This window comes from Ambystoma mexicanum, chromosome 6q, assembly GCF_040938575.1.
Source record: "Ambystoma mexicanum isolate Mex_15411 chromosome 6q, UKY_AmexF1_1, whole genome shotgun sequence".
NCBI classification, from domain to species: Eukaryota; Metazoa; Chordata; class Amphibia; order Caudata; family Ambystomatidae; genus Ambystoma; species Ambystoma mexicanum.
Genome location: NC_090937.1, coordinates 303,372,670 through 303,389,019, shown reverse-complemented (window position 1 = coordinate 303,389,019; position 16,350 = coordinate 303,372,670). Strand labels below are relative to the sequence as shown.

Here is a 16,350-nt window from a genome sequence, read left to right as displayed (position 1 = left end):
ATGTGATAAGTTAGTATTACAGTTGTCTGGATGTAACGCAATGCTAATCTTCATCTCCGCCAAAAGAGTTGCTTTCCCAACCTGTGGGAGTGCAGGGAGGAGAGACTGGGATGGGTTGGCCGGTACCCCTTGGATATTACAGAGAGGATCCAGAGGTCTGCGAAATTCTGGCACCAGAAATGTGCGTGGAGGGCAAGCCTGTCACCCACCGGAGACACGTGGACCCGAACGGTTATAGCATGCCTTCTTTCACTCGGAGGCTGAGGAGGAGGGACTGGAAAAAGCCCTTATCCCCCCCCCTTTTTGTTGTTTGCGCCTGCTCTGGGACAGTGAGCGGTCCGGCTGCCTGGATCTGCGTTCCTGGAAGCCGTGGAACCCTCCATATGTACGATCCTTCTCTGAGTGCTGCTGAGATGGAGTGTAAGATTTGGGCGTGGTCTTTGTAAGGATGGATATAGACTCTGCCGTTTGTGAGCTGTTCTTCTTGGCCAGCTCTTCATCCGTAGAGGAGTGGAAGAGGGTGCCCCCCCCTCACTCCCCCCCGAACAGAAGATCTAGGATGCGCTCCCGGATGACCGGGTTGAATTTCGTCACCCGGAGCAAGGCTGTGCACCTCATTTCCGTGGCAATGCAGATGGCATGGCCCGAGGTATCGATATCCGCTACTGTGGATTCCATGAGGTTGTGCGCCACGAGCTTGGCCTCCGCTAGCCCCGCAGTAAAACGAGACTGGCATTGGGAGGGGAGTTCCGGGAGGAAGTCCGCAATTTCCCGCCATAACCATTGGTTGGCGGCAGCCAGCATGGCATCTGTGTTGGCTTGACGCAGGTGCAAGGAGGTGTTGGAGTAGATTTTCTTGCCGTAAGCCTCCAAGATCTTCTCCTCCTTGCCTAGCAGCGCCGTAGAGGAGGCGGCTGAGGACGACTGAGGCTTTGAGTATGGTGATGCCGCAGCGATCACCGAGGAGTGTGGCTGAGGATGGGGCGAGAGCAAGAGTGTATTCCCCCTCCATCTGCCTGTACTTGACGTCCAAGCGTCGGTTGACCGGCTGGACTGAGTGGGGCTTCAGCCAACCCTTCTTGGCCACGGAGACTACATCGGTTTGCAGTAGAATCCCTCTGTTGGCAGAGGGGCGTCTTGTGAGTACTTCAGCCAGAACCCCCTCTTCCGGTTGTTCGAACTCGGGCTGAGGGAGGCCCAGGTACTCCGCAAGGCCAGCTCGACGTTCATGTAAGGCCTAGCTGAGGATGGCATGTCCGGATCCTCCTCCTCCTCCTCGTCCGTGTCCTGCAGATCCGGAGGATCTTGTGGAGGAGGGGGGGGGGGGGGTAAATGGAACCGGAGGCTGGGGTACAGACACTGCAGCCGGAGGCTGAGGAGGTGGCGGAGGTTGTGGAGTTGGCTGTGGAGCTGGAGGAGGCGGCTGAACCGGGGCCCCGATTAAGGAGTCTGTTGTGCCTCTAGCATCGCGGGAAGGACTTCTCCCAACTGCGTCCTTGATGATAGCCCCCATCTGCGGAGACCTCATGAGGCCGAGGAATTTGTCGAAGAGCACCTCCTCACTGGCCGAAGAGGTGGTAGGGGGTACCAACGGGGTAGCAGGGGACTACTGGAGTCGCTCCGTACTCAGTCCATATGGACGCATGGGAAAGCTGCCCTGCGCAAATGAAGGGTAGACTGTAGGCCACATACCTGGTTGCGACCAGTCCCACCACCTTGACACTCGTTCTTTGCCTAATGGCGTCAGACGGGTGTTCCCGATTGGCACGGTGGCCATTTTGTCGAGCTGCCTGCCACGTGCCTGCGACCTGATGCCCAGCCCGCTGGGTCCGGCCTCGTCCAAGACTCTTGCGTGTGGATCACTGGGCTTACCCTGCTCCTCGTGTCTCAGCCCGATAGGTTTGACACCCTCAAACCGGGGATCGGTAGAGCTACGTATAGGCGCCCGCTTGGACGTATTGCCGGTATTAGGGAATATCCCCTCGGCCATCGCGCAGGTAAAAGGGCGGTGCCCCTCGGGTGTAAGGCCCGGTACAAGAACCTATCAGTCCCTCCACACTGTGTCGGGGAGTATTCGAGGACCCCTCGACCCGAAGGCCGGTAGCTGCAGCTGCCTCGGTGCACGTGCCGGTAGAAGGACCTGGTCTGTCCCTCCCGCGTGGTAGAGTCCCTGGGAGGGAGTCCCTGTTGCGGGGTGCGCTGGAAAATATCAGCCTTACCGGGGTGCGCTGGAAAATATCAGCCTTACCTTGGACCTGGGACGATGTTTCACAAAGTTCTTGAGATCCTCTGGAGGCGACTTCTGGAAGAGCTCCACCTGGCTAGTCTGTTATTCAGAGGCTTCAAGGACAGCAAGTCACACGCCAAACAGTTGCCAACCGTGGTCTGGGCCAAGGAATCGTAGTCAGAGGGCGTGGGGGTCTGAAGTTGAATTACATGGCAAAAGCCAAACCCAGGAGCGCTGGTGAATTCAGCCCGTTCCCGTCGACGCAGAAAAGGGGAATGAGGTGTGGCGCCAGAGGGCAGAGTCCGGGCAGCGCATGAATGCCTCTAAATTTAAAGGGGAAGAAGGTTTTTTTCTGGTGAAAAAGGTTCTGTCTCCCATCCCTTGAAAGGGACGCCCATACAGTATGGAGGAAAGGGGACGGGACGTAAGAGTATGAAACAGTACACATCCTCAAACATCCAGTTTGTAAACAGTACATTAAAAAATGGGTGCAGTACAGATGACATTTTTGGGGTTTGGCATGGAAGCCGAGACACTCAATGATTTTCTAGGTTATTTTAACAGCATTGATCAAAGGATACAATTTACAGCAGAGATTGGAAACCCTGATGTACACCATTTAGATGAACAGATCAGAGTACAAGAATTGAACATTTCTATAACCCTATTCAAGAAATCAACTGACAGGAGCAACTTGCTCCACAGATTGAGTTTATTTAACGTAGATCCCAGATTGTCCGAGTTCCTGCATAAGAGGCATGGATCCTGAGGCTGAAGACAAGCTGACCCCTGCAACATAAGAAACCAGGAGGAAGAGGAGAGATGGCCACAGCCACTTCCAAATGACCGGTGATGCCTTCTGAGTAATCGCTCCTGTCCAACACCTTCGTCAAAGCATCACAAGAGCCCCCAAAAAGGATGAGACTATATCTTAGACTGGTGGGTTCAATCAGTCTGAAGCCAAACTGCTTTTAGAGCAATCCCACAACGAGCTGTGACCTTGACAGGCTGCAAACCGCCAATACCTTGGGACCTGTGACAACTGTTCAGTGCATCGCCTTCCGAAGATCGAATCCTCCCAGAACTTTGGTGGACTCCTTCCGGATCTCCAGTGGCAAGTTTCCACGCCTTTAAGTCCACTTGCCAGAGTACTGGACTGAGAAAGTGAGAGGTATCAATCGGGCGGTAATCATTCTTCACTGGTTACTTGAAAAGGGCACCAAAAATCACAGAACCCTGAATAATCCTTTGTCTGAAGCTTCTTCACTCGACTGTTGCTGAGAGGTCCATTCCAGTGTCCCTTTGTTCGTCTGCCTATCCAGTGACCGGATCTGATGCTGCTGAATCATGGAGCTGCATCCGTTTGGTAGAACTTACTGTCATGATGCCTACCCCCGGAGCGCCAGGCCAGGCCCAGCAACCCCGGGTGCAGGCATCATGCCCCCGGGTAAAAGCCCAGCGGCCCCTTATAGGGGCTCTTTGGACTCTGTCCTGGCGCCTTTGGCGCCAGGCTCATGAAGAAAGGTGTTTTGTGCACTTACCTGATGCAGACCATGCTGCAAGATTCAGGCCTCCCTGAGACCTGAAAGGAACTATTTTTTCATGGGGACTATTTTTCCACTCGGGCGTGGCCGGGGAAGGATACTTACCTGGAACTACTTTGGGGGCTATTTAAGCCACGCCCAGACAGCAGCTCACGCTTCGCGTTGTTCTGCATCCCAGCAGCTGAACGCTCACCGTGTCTGCTCCTGCACCTGGACTCCAGCCACACCCGCCTCGAACCTGGAACACCTGTAAGGAAAGAAGAGAAGAGAAAGGTGAAAACCAAGAACATATTCATACTTCTTACCTGCATCCGGAACCTTCACGCCAGCATTCCTGAAGAAAGACTTCCATTTAAAAGCACCGCGTCGCTCGCTGCAGCGCCGCGCTTCACTCACCTGTTCCCGAGACGCCGCCAGCTCCATCGCAGCTCTCAGCACCGGTCGCCACATCTCTGCGCCTAGAGGAGAGAAGAAGAGTCAAAAGGTGAGCAGAAGGTACACAGGAGGAAAGCCTAATTTTCAGCCACAATAATTACCCGGCTTTTCTTGGTGAACCATTCCACATTTCGGGTCGGCGCCGCTTCATTGGCAGGTACCGCACCCCGGCCCCTATGGGGAAAGGACAAAAGACATTATTAGGGGAATTATAAAGACATTTAGAGGGATCGCCCTCATCACAAACTAACCTGAACTTACCATCGGCAATTTAACCCTTCAACGCCTCGCCTTCATTCTGCCCCTGAAATAAAGGACAGATCACAGGTTAGGAGGAAAGCATAAAAGAGGCTCACACTTGAACTTTTGAATCTTCATACTTACGGCGCATCTCTCAGAAGAATCAAGTGGATTTTGCCAGCGCCACTCAGAAAACCAGTGAAGTAACTGGACAAACTCGCGCCCCTGCACCAGAAGCAGGATGGAAAGTTCATCCTTCCAAACCATAAGGTGAGCTTAAACCGGGGGGTTTTGGAGGGAGCTAGAGAAGAACGAAGGGAGAAAAGGGGGGAGCAAGCACATTATCCTGCAGACTGTTAATCCCCTCTCTCATCTGCAGAAGGATATTCCTACGAGCCAGACAAGCAAGCTTTGGGGGTCCTGTTCAATCGGTGTTTCGAGTTCTGCGCATCACGCTTGAAGACGCCACAGCACCCAGATCAGACCAGCGCCTCCGTGGGAGCCAGGTGAGCGTTACACTTACCTAGAGTTGTTTTGCTGCTCCTGTGTTATTGGTGTGTTGATTCGTGTGTTTGGGAGTTCACCCATACACCTTCGCACAGACCTAACGCCTGCGTGCCTTTAGGGAGCCTTCTCAGAGTCCCTGACCCTTTTCCCCCAACAAAAGTTTGACTTACTTGATACTGTAGACTTCCACTGGAACTTTTTGAACTTTCTACAGCTTGTGCCTTGCCTGTTTTACCCTCCAATCTGACTGAGACACTCATAACTAGATTGGGATGGACTGCTAAAGCCTAAATATTAACCTGCTGTGTGTTGGTATCGTTTCATCCATTTGTACCTGAAACAGATATTCTGAAAGTTACTACAAAGGTTTTGCTTGCATGTGAATTGCATGCTGCCATTCTAAAACCAAAGTGATAGTTATTGTAAATATTGCATTAGTTATTCTAAAGTTATTTATTGTGCGTTCTAGTACTTACATTTCTTGTAAAATCATCTTTACCTTAGTGTACATACAAAATAAAACATGTTTACATAACTGTTAGTGTTTCTTTGGCCTATGTGAATACCCTAAATTCTTTGTACTGCCTACAGCCCTTTCTCCCTCCTAAGATAAGCCAGGCGGCCCAGCCATTGCTACCAACAAAACTTGTGTGATTCAGGCCTATACTAAGAGTTGGAGCCATGTGTCCCAAGTGTGAGTCTTCACAAATCCAACCTCTGGTGGACTTTTGTAAAACTCCCTAACAGGCCCCCATTCAACTTGGGGTTGGACTTATAAAGTGAGGACTGTTGATGCAATTGCCCAACTACTTAACTTTCCTTTCAGTTATTGGGGTAACTTGTATGTATTCCACTGAATAACCTATTACTGTATATATGTTTTATACATGTAGTGTTCTAACATCACCTGCTTGATTAATTTTTCTGGTGTGTGTTTGGGCCTTGAATAAATATATTATTTGTGCACTTACTAAGGGCAATCGTGTATTTCTCTGTGTGGACTCACTGTGGACCCCTGAACCCACTCACCTCTCCTGAGACATAGCCTTGGCCACTTTCCATGCTACCTTTATTCGTTGGGTTAAACTCCCAGAATTTCCGTGTTCACTAAAACTAGGGTGGCATTCTAAACTCTGCCCACCATGCCAGAGTTTAGAAATCTATTTTAACAACCAGTTACGCAATGTATGCACTGGCCACGCCAGCGTTGTTTCAGCATGCTAGGCACACACCATTTTATATGTCTCAGTTAGGTATGCCCTTCTAATTTCACTGTTCGGTAGACTACTTAAAGGAATAGTGCGCTCAAAAATATTATTGTCCTGAACGTTCGGGCATGTGTTTTTAAGCTTACGTTGATCGATCGTACAAACATTTCCTATGTACTTTAGCACAGTTTTTCCTCACTTTTACACATGCGAAATCAGGCAGCAGGGTGTGGCCATCTTGTGCTAATCTTATCCGTTGCCGCATTTCCCTAAGGTGAACTGCCCTGGCGGCACTAAATCATATCCCCCGCCCCTGAAGCTGACATCAGTAGACGTGTACGGCCCATTTCACAACGCCAATGTACGTCTTGTGTCAACGTTCTCTGTGCTCCAGCTAATGGCGTGTCTCCATGGAAATGGCAGGACGCCTCTTTCCTCAATAAGTATAAACAGACCGCTTCTCATCAGACAACATCAGATTTGCTTTTCCAATCGTTTCACTATCTTTTTTTTGTATATCGTGTGGTTCGTTTCTGCTAGGTTCAGCTATCTTCGTTGCTCATAGCCTGTGCAGATACTAGTACTATCATTATTATCCATTTTAATTTTGTCGCATAATGGCAACAATACAGCCCTACCAGTACGCGCCAGAGTATTCGGAGGCAGAATTACTCGAAAGAGAAAGATGCGGAAACGATGGTGCTTCGGACGACAGTTGGGAGGACAAATCACCAGATCAAGATCCCGAGCCTAGTCGCATGGACGACGTCTCCACCTGCTCTAACTGCAATTCGTGCGAGGTAATGCCAACTGAGGAGGAAAACTGCTGCTGCCAAGAAAACTCTGGATGCTAGTCCTACATATCGGAAGACGAGACACAAGCGCAATGCGTTACCGAGCTGCATGACTTCAGGACAACCTGCCTCACACAGTCCGTGCTGAGGATTATGATGGTGCTTCTGCACAAACTTCGGGCAACAGTTTGTTCTCGCAATCCAAGTAATGAGTAAGTGTGCTCTAGATGTGATGTCACTTAGGCCACTAACATTTCATGTTTGTCTCCTAGATTGTCATAACTTTGATCTATCACTGCCAAATGAATGTAGTCTTGCAATTCTATACATCACTCGCGATTTGTGGAAATCACATTGGTCATCTTATGTGTCTTTTGCGTACAACCAAGAAACAATATTTCTCTGTGTCCCAAATGTAATGGAATGCATAGTTCAATTTTGTAATGTGCCTACATTTTAAAGCCCAAGTTGATAGATCCGTGAAGTAACATTTGTACTGGCACCAATGCCATAGGATACAAGATTGCATTTTCAACTAAGGTTTGATACACTTTTCTTGTTCATGTTAATACAGTTTGTATCTTTCTCTTCCACAGGTGGTACAGGCCGGTGGCCTGTAGTGTGTTTACATGGTGGTTTCATGCGAGGCTTGGACACCGCGTTCGACGAGTAATACCCACCTGTATCGTTGGTGCCATTAGAGACACATTCCCCAGTGACAGCTGTCAGTAAAGCAGGTTTTCCCACACTGTGCTGAAACCCGAAGTATACAATGTGTAGTACATTTGTGCCGTCAATATCAGCAACAAAATAAAATTCAACTAAACTTTTATGAATGGGTGTTTCGATTTTTCAGTGAATCATGGACACGCTCACTTGTTTTGGCAAGGCTGACTGGGTGGGAATGGCCAATGTGCCAAACACCATGTACACTACAAAGGTAGCTTCCGCGCAGGGGGCATTGTACACATGGCCTAGCCAGACCCAGTATCTCTATGCAGGCTCACCTGAAGCAGGCCATGTCCCTGCAATCCACAAAAGTGTGTCTGGCCATTCAGCAGGGTTCCAGCCCTTTCCTGCATGCCTCTTGGATGTCCACCCCCACCCTATCAATGGCAGTTTGCACTTGTGTCCCAAGGGGGCTCTCAGGGTGTGAACGGCTGAGGTGCCAAACATCATATACACTTCAAAAGGTATCTTCTGCGCAGGGGCCATTGTTCACATGGCCTTCCCAGACCCAGTGTCTCCATGCAGGCTCCCCGAAAGCAGGCTGCGCCCCTGCTATCCACATAAGACTATGCCATATACACGTCACTCATTCACATACACACCCACTTTTCTAATTCTTTATAAACCCCTTGATGTTTATCGTGAGAACATCTGTGAGCACTGCAAGTCAACTCGTGATCTTGCTACCTGAGAACATCTGTGACCACTGGAAGTGAACTCGTGATCACGCTACCTGTTCTCCTGCTACTAACTACCCTGCTTGCTAAATCTAACTGTTTGTTGGTCAAGGTAAGGGCAGGTCACCTAATCATCTCTTCTTGATCTCTAAATTTCTATCTATTTCAAACGAATGTACCCAGTGGTGTAATGTTCATTCATCTCATTGCCATTGCCATTACCATTGACTTCTGTTTGATTTGTTCTGTTCTCGATATATAGCAATTATCATCAATGTCAATTGGGATAGAATTGCATCCTTCGCGTACCGGGTCTATAAGCAGGTTTCCTTTTGATGCATGATAGTACATTCAAGGGACGAGTAACATGTTACAATTAGCGTCACATCAATCAATTGTGTATGAAAGTTATCCTAGAATACAGTCGGCTACGCTACACAGGTTTTGCTTCTGTGACCAAAACAAACATTGCATAGAAAAATGTATGATATAATTCCATATTTCTCACGCATTCAAGCAAAATAATGTTTTTCCAATGTGGATTTTTTTTTTTATTTCTTTTTTTTACAGATTTCTCAACAATGCCTGCTTGTATGGTTTACAGTTGCCGTTCTAAGACCCATACCAAACCTAAAGGCACAATAATGCATATATTCCCGAGGAATATAGATCTAATAAGAGAATGGGTCAGATAATGCGGATTTGCGTCGGAAGAGCTTGAAAGTAGAGCCCTGGATATCTTGTGGGACTTGAGGGGTGATCGATTCCACATCTGCAGCCTGCCCTTTCCCAAAAATGTGTATGACCAATCACAGTACACAAAGAACCATCGACTTAGAACGTCTCGTAAATTGCTTCCCAATGCAATGGCAACTCTATTCATGCACACGCTGCCTCAGGTGAGTCACGGTTCATGATTTAGCTGTAGGCCTTGGGGTACTGAACAGTTACATGGACGGATTGGTGCTTTGGATGTAAATGTTTACTAAACTTTGCATATTTACCAGATTCTATTGCTTTATAACTATACCCCATTTTGCTAGACATCTGTCCCTCGTTTTAGGAGCATCATAGAAAATTATTTATGAACACAGAAAACTATGCTATAGTGCCCTTTGAAATAAGCACAATCTTTTTATAATCGGTTGCTTCACATGTCCTTTTTTTTAGTTGAGCATATTCACTGAACCACAGACTATCGATAGTGACGACATCACTGACACGTCCAGTAGAACAATGGTGAGCCATACAGACTTGTTGAAGTTCATATTCTTGAGAGTTGGATCTTCCCACATATCTAATGCAAATCTAATTTTCCCTTTACCACTTTGTGACAATGCACTGAAAATGAAGGAGCAAGTTTCTGCATCCATTTCTTTCCCGGAGTCAACAACAACCTTGAGCAACTATCAGGTAGTTTTGTTTCGCTATTCGATTACGGAAATGTAATATGCATGGAATTCTAGATAATATGAAATAGTTTACGTACCCTGTTTGTTTACATAATGTTTCATTTATGGGTTTTTATTGATATGTACCATTGACTACATCCGATTGTGTCGGTTCAATTTAACTGTTTTCATCCATACTAAAACAAGTACTGTGTTACAGGGGGATACTGGGACTTCAACTACAATTACATCATCCTTTGTAGCTGGTCCAGAGCATGAGGTATGTGTACTGACAGTTCCTTTGAATGAAAGAAAGTATATCCTACATCTGATACTATTAGACAGTGACATTATTATAAATGAGCATCTTTTCAAACTTTTACCATTTCAGTTCTAACGTTACAATTTCTACCCTAATGCAGAATACAATGCAAAATTCTTGAGTGCAACATTACAAACAGTGGGTTTCGCACGGTGATCTCTGATCGAGTACACTAACCATCAATCGGGTGAAATTCAATATGTATATTTTGACTAAATGACGTACACAGTTTACAGGGGTTTGTTTGTTTGTTTGTTTGGTAATGTGCACCAAGCCCTTGGGCAGACGGGCGCAACAGTACAAGAAGTCTTAAAACTTAGTTACAGTGCAAAGGTAGCAATACATAGAGCAGTGATTGCAATAGGGACAAGATACAGGTACAAAACACATTAAGTACAAAAGCAGTGGTCTTGGTATGGCAAGTCAAGGAAGCATACTTGAATTCTGAATGTCGGTATATGCACGCCTAAATATACATATAAGTGGGTACAAACTTACATGCCTACATTATCGTGTATCCATATTGCATACAAATATGACAGAGCAGACAACCATGCATGCCCCGTTTAATCAAACTACAATGTAGTTGGTGGAAGCAAGAGGTTGTGTAGGGGCTAAAGAGATAGGCGTATAATTTGTCAGTTAGGTGTCAATGGTGTGTAGCCAATTGAGAATCTTGTGTCTAAATTTAGGGTAGGGTTGTTCTAGCCTAAGGTCAACTGGTAATTTGTTCCAACATTGTGCAGCCTTTAACAGGGAAACTAGTTCCTCCTGCTGTCGAGCGTTTGAACCTAGGGATTTCCAACATAAATGAGCTGCTAGCTCGCGTGGGGCGGGTAGCTGTTCTCCTGGTAATTTTATCCATTAGGTATGAGGTGCTAGATTATTCAGGCATTTGGAGGTGAGGGAGGCGGTTTTGAGAAGAATTCTGTCCGTTATTTTCAACCAATTTACCTCTTTTCCTGAATTCGGTAATATGTTCTCTATAGGGGATATTCAGTGCAGCCCTCAGGGCATTATTCTGCAGTCTTTGAATTTTATCTGTAATATATTTGTTAGCTACTGAATATAGGGCATTGCAGTAATCTAGTCTTGACATAATAAGAGCATTGGCTAGTGTGGTGCAGCTCGCTCTCGAAAGGTATGGTCTGGAGGCTCTGATAAGTTTGCAGGTATACGTTGTCGATGAGGCGAGGGAATTAACTTGCTTTTTGAGAGTGAGAGAGGAGTCCAAATAGAATCCTAAAGTTTTAACTACATACATCACCTTGATGGGGTTGTTATCAATGTTAAAGGATGTGTAGTTTGGGCTGAGTTTTTGGATATTGGCTTCGGAGTCGAAGATTAGTAACTCCGTTTTTTCGTCATTCAGGCAGAGGCCATGGGATGCCATCCATGCCTGAATGAGGATGTATATTTTGTTCACCAGGGATGAGTCCCCCTCAAAGTTGCCCAAAAGGGGTATGAGGATCTGAGTGTCATCTGCATAGTGTAAATGACACCCAGTCTGTCCAACTTGACAAACAGAGGCTTGGTGAAGATATTATACATAGTGGGGGATACGCAGGAACCTTGTGGGACCCCGCAGGATATTTTGATAGGGTTGGCAGAAGCTGAAGTAGAAAAGACTCATGGTCCTGTTGGCTAAGAAGGATTGGACCCAAGCTGTAGCATCATTAGTGAAGTTGGCGGCAGATTGTAGGTGGTTGCATAACACTATATGGTCCACCAAGTCGAACGCTGCCGACAGGTCCAGTAAGAGTAGCAGAGCTATTTTTCCATTGTCCTTTAATTCTTCAATTTGTGTCTTGAGGTCTAGCAGCGCTGTTTCAGTGCCATGGAGGGGGCAGAAGCACTATTGTCATGAGCCAAGTAGGTGGTTAGCCTCCAGATATTCCTGAATTTGTATGTAAGGAGCTCTGTCTAAGATTTTAGAAGAAATGGTACAGTGGTGATGGGTCGGTAGTTGGTAGGGATGGTGGGATCTAGAGTTTGTTTTTTAAGTAATGGTAGAACCCATGATTCTTTTACGGTTGGCCGGTACTGTATTAGTTTTAAATGATGAGTTTATCAATTTGGAGATAAAAGGGGCTAGGTCTCTGGCTGCATCCTTTATTATCTGTGCTGGGCACGTACCGCCTTTACAATTAGAAGGTTTGAGGGAGAATATTATTCTTTCTGTTTCAGTTATGGAGATGGTCTTGAATCTAAAGGGTGTGGTTGTCCTAGTCGCCGGAGGTTGACTAGTTTGTTGGTCAGTGAGTGGTAGTTCGGCCTTTTTTTTTTTTAGCAATTTTGCATTGTTGGGATAAGATTTTATTTGATAGAGCATTTTGTATGTCGGTACACCAGGCTTTATCCTTTGGGGCATTGTCTATTGGTTGGAATGGGGAACAAGTTCAAAGAGTTTGGAGAATAATTCTTTAGTGTTGGATTTAGCTTTCTCGATCCTGTCATTGAAAGTGTTCTTTTTAGCTGTGGTTATTTCTTTTTTGTACATTTTTTCAGAGGGGGAATGGCGCCAAATAGACTAGTTTCTCCTTTTTTGTGATCTTAAGGATTTAAGTTGTAGGGTGAACCAGGCATTCAGGTGTGCTGCTTGCCTAGCTTTGCGCAATTTAATAGGAGCAATCGTGTCCAGTGCTTTAGTCATGGCATTGTTATCAGGTGTTTACCAGTGCGTCAAGGTTATTATTTTCCATTCCATAAATGGCAGGGAGGAGAAGAGGGATACGTTTTTCAGCAGTAATATCCTTCTTACTTCTGGTAGGGAGAAGTGGTGCCATGTTGTTAGGTTTGGGGCCGAGGAGGTCTAAAGCGGCAGAAAAATGTATTAAGTGATGATCTGTCCAAGATTGAGGGACAATATCGGTAATGTTGATGTTGCAGTTTAGTTCGGATACCAAGTTGAGGGTCCTTCCTTTGATGTGCGTGGGTGAGAGGACTTTTTGCGTAAGACCGTGGTCATTGGATTCGGCATGTTTGTTGTCTATATCATTAAAGCCTAAATTGAAATCTCCCAACAGTAGTGTTTGAGAGTGATCTTTGGTGTTGTCAGCTAGAAAACTAGTTAAGTCGCCTTCGAATGTGCCTAGAGGCCGAGGGGGTCTATATATCAGGTGAATAGTTAGAGTACAGTTGTTGGAGAGGGGCAGTTTGGCGGTGAGTACTTCACAAGATGTGAGGGAAGCTGAGGTGGCAAGTCTAATAGGGTGGGTTCTTTTGAAAACGATGGCTAGGCCACCACCTCTGGCATTAGGCCGGTCCACTAATGATTTGGTAGTTATCAGGTACTGCTAACATGAGAGTTGGTCCTGCCCTGCGGCCTCATGTAGCCAAGTGTCAGTTATGGCCAGTAGATCAAGATCATCATTGTTTAAGATGTCAGCAATTTCAGTAGCATGGGCTACCGCAGATCTGGAGTTTATAAGGGACCCCGTTAGCATTAGGGTATTGCCAGAGTTGGCAGTTGGCGATGTTTTGTGATAAATGGTGTCTTGGGGGGGTGACATTTTTGGGTACAATTTGGTCAGTGGTATTGTTAGTTTGTGTTGGTGTGGAAGAGGGGTTCTTAGCCCGGGTAGTATTTCGAATATTGGCATTGTTAGGGGAGTTTCTATAATGTTCATAGATTGGAGACAATCTAGACCCAAGTCTCAGGTTTCTATCCTTGGGGGGCTCGAGGGGGTTATTATAGTGGCAGTGGCCATTATGGTTACAATGGCACAGGTAAGTAATGTCATCAGGGGTGGTTTAGTCAGGTAGGCAGAAGTCATTGTCGGACTATGCTGGGGTCATACTAACATCCAGGTGGTTAATTTGGTGTAGATGAAGGGGGCGGGACTTAGTGCTATACCTGGTAGATGCTAGTTATAATTATATCATGCCTAGGCTAGTCAATGCAAGACACACTAAGGCTAGATACAAGAGAGGGCGCAGGGCACATGTAGGCTAGTCAATGCAGAAACACAGTTGGGCTAAATGCAATAGAAGGCGCAGGGCACATGTAGGCTAGTCAATGGAAAAACACAGATGGGCTAGATGCAATAGAGGGCGCAGGGCATATGTAGGCCAGTCAGTGCAAAAACACAGATGGGCTAGATGCAATAGAGGGCGCAGGGCATATGTAGGCTAGTCAATGCAAAAACACAGATAGGCTAAATGCAATAGAGGGCGCAGGGCACATGTAGGCTAGTCAATGGAAAAACACAGATGGGCTAGATGCAATTATAGGCACAAGGCGCTTTTAGGCAAGTCAGTGTAGCCTGGTAACAGTAATAGATTAACGTACATGTGCTTATTTAAAACAATAAGGGTATCTCTAAGTGTGGCAGGCACTGCAAGGCTATGAGTGCATGTGACTATTAAAGCAGTGAGGGATCAGCTAAATGCTTTAGTCACCTTTGAAGGTTAATCTGACCGCAGTAATAAGGGCGGCAGTTAGTTTCATCAGTGTAAGGCTCATAGGTAACAGTTGGACAGTGAATCGGTGGATACAGCACGTGAAGAACAGTGGCATGTTTGTCATCTCGCAAGTAAAGGCAGTCATGAGAGGCACTATGCAGGCACGTGATATGTTACAGTCACAGACACAAGGCAGTAGTAGATAAATTAGAATAAAGTAGGGCAGCTGAGACACATTTCTGTTATGTTTTCTACACAGCTACATCCTGCCTTTATGCGAATGTCATAGATTCCACATACCAATTGATGGCTTCTTTTACCGGCAGCTGCAGATACACTTAAGTGGCTGCATTACAATGACGCTGTTTTGGGACGATCGCCCCGGGCCAATATGCCCTTTCGAGGTACCAGCGATAAGGAGCAATGACATTGTTTACGGTGGCCTAGCGCTAAGCTGATGCCGAAGCCTTGCAATTCACGGTGCGTCCAATGCACTTCTTATACCCAAAAGGAACACCATGTGACTCACGATAAACATTTGTGGTTGAATATGGCAATCGCTGTGTTGAGAGATGATGTGTGTTGATATTCCGGGTTCTGGGTCAACTGGCGTCAACGCGTAGCTGATGACTGGGCACGTTTGGCTATGCTGCCCCGTAACGTCATGGAGATAGGCAGAGAATATCGCAAGGAAAGGTGATGTCAGCCTCAGGGGCGGGGGATATGATTTAGTGCCGCCAGGGCAGTTCACCTTAGGGCGATACAGCAACGGATAAGATTAGCACAAGATGGCCGCGCCCTACTGCCTGATTTTGCATGTTTAAAAATTAGGAAAACTACGGTAAGGTTCATAGGAAATGTTCGTACAATCGATCAACGTATGCTTAAAAACACATGCCCGAACGCTCGGGACAATAATATTTTTGAGCGGACTATTCCTTTAATGTGCACGCTGGTGAGTTTGCTACAAGTATGGTGTACCCCATGCTACTTTGCATGAGAGTGTGTATCCCAACTCTGTTTTCCATTTTCTATTTTACCTTCCTTTTGCCTGTGCAGTGGCTTCTTGTACAGAGTTCCTGAAATGTTCTCGATTCTTCACCTCTCGCTCAAACATATTGGTGTTTTCGTCATTGGAATAGGCGCCGAGTGATGATGTCTCCCACTTGCGGAGGAACTTCTCTGTCTGCCTACTACAAGGAAGGTGCCAGTTGAGTGTTCAGTGCAGTTGTCCTGGATTGCTCTTTGGAAAAAGTAATCTTCCATTAGTACCCGTTTTTTCCTTCTTTTGCCTCTGCCGTCGCTAGCTTTTGCCTTCTTTTAATTGAGCATTCCTGTTTTGGCATGAGGAAGGCACTCATTGTGCAAGTAGGTCCTGGTTGGTAATCCTTCACTAGTATAGAGGTTTTCCGATCTGTTAAGGGGCAGATGGCGGTTGCTTTCAATGGCAGTCTATCTTCTGGTATGCTCACGGATGGGTTCTGGTCTGCCTGGTGTCCCACAGGGGCATACACATGAGCTTCGGGAGAGTCTGCCCCATTTGCTTTGTTCTTGGGTGTTGTCAGGGTGGCAGCATAAAGCAAATGAGGGTGGATGGTGCAAGGTTTGGCTGACTTGGGCCAGGTTGCTGCAGTTGGTTTCCTGTTGTGGCAGACACAGCATGGATTCCTTCAGTTGTTCTGACCATCTGAGATGCAGTGTATCTTGGCAGATTTTGTAAGCTTCTTGCCATCAGTCTTTCTTTCTTCCTTGCTCTCTTGGTCCTGTGCTGTTGCGGTGGTCCCTTCCCTGGGTAATGGTGTGGGAGTGGGTCTGCCATATCAGCTTCATCAGTCTCCATTGTCTGTTGCACGAGTGCCTGTCTGCATGGCT

General features: G+C 46.6%; 1 protein-coding gene across 17 annotated transcripts in view; it reads right to left on the bottom strand.

The window, feature by feature from the left end:
• Window positions 1-16,350, bottom strand: part of ANKRD17 (ankyrin repeat domain 17) — a 2,430,147-nt gene that overhangs the window by 1,886,460 nt on the left and 527,337 nt on the right. The gene's annotated exons all lie outside the window — the stretch shown is intronic.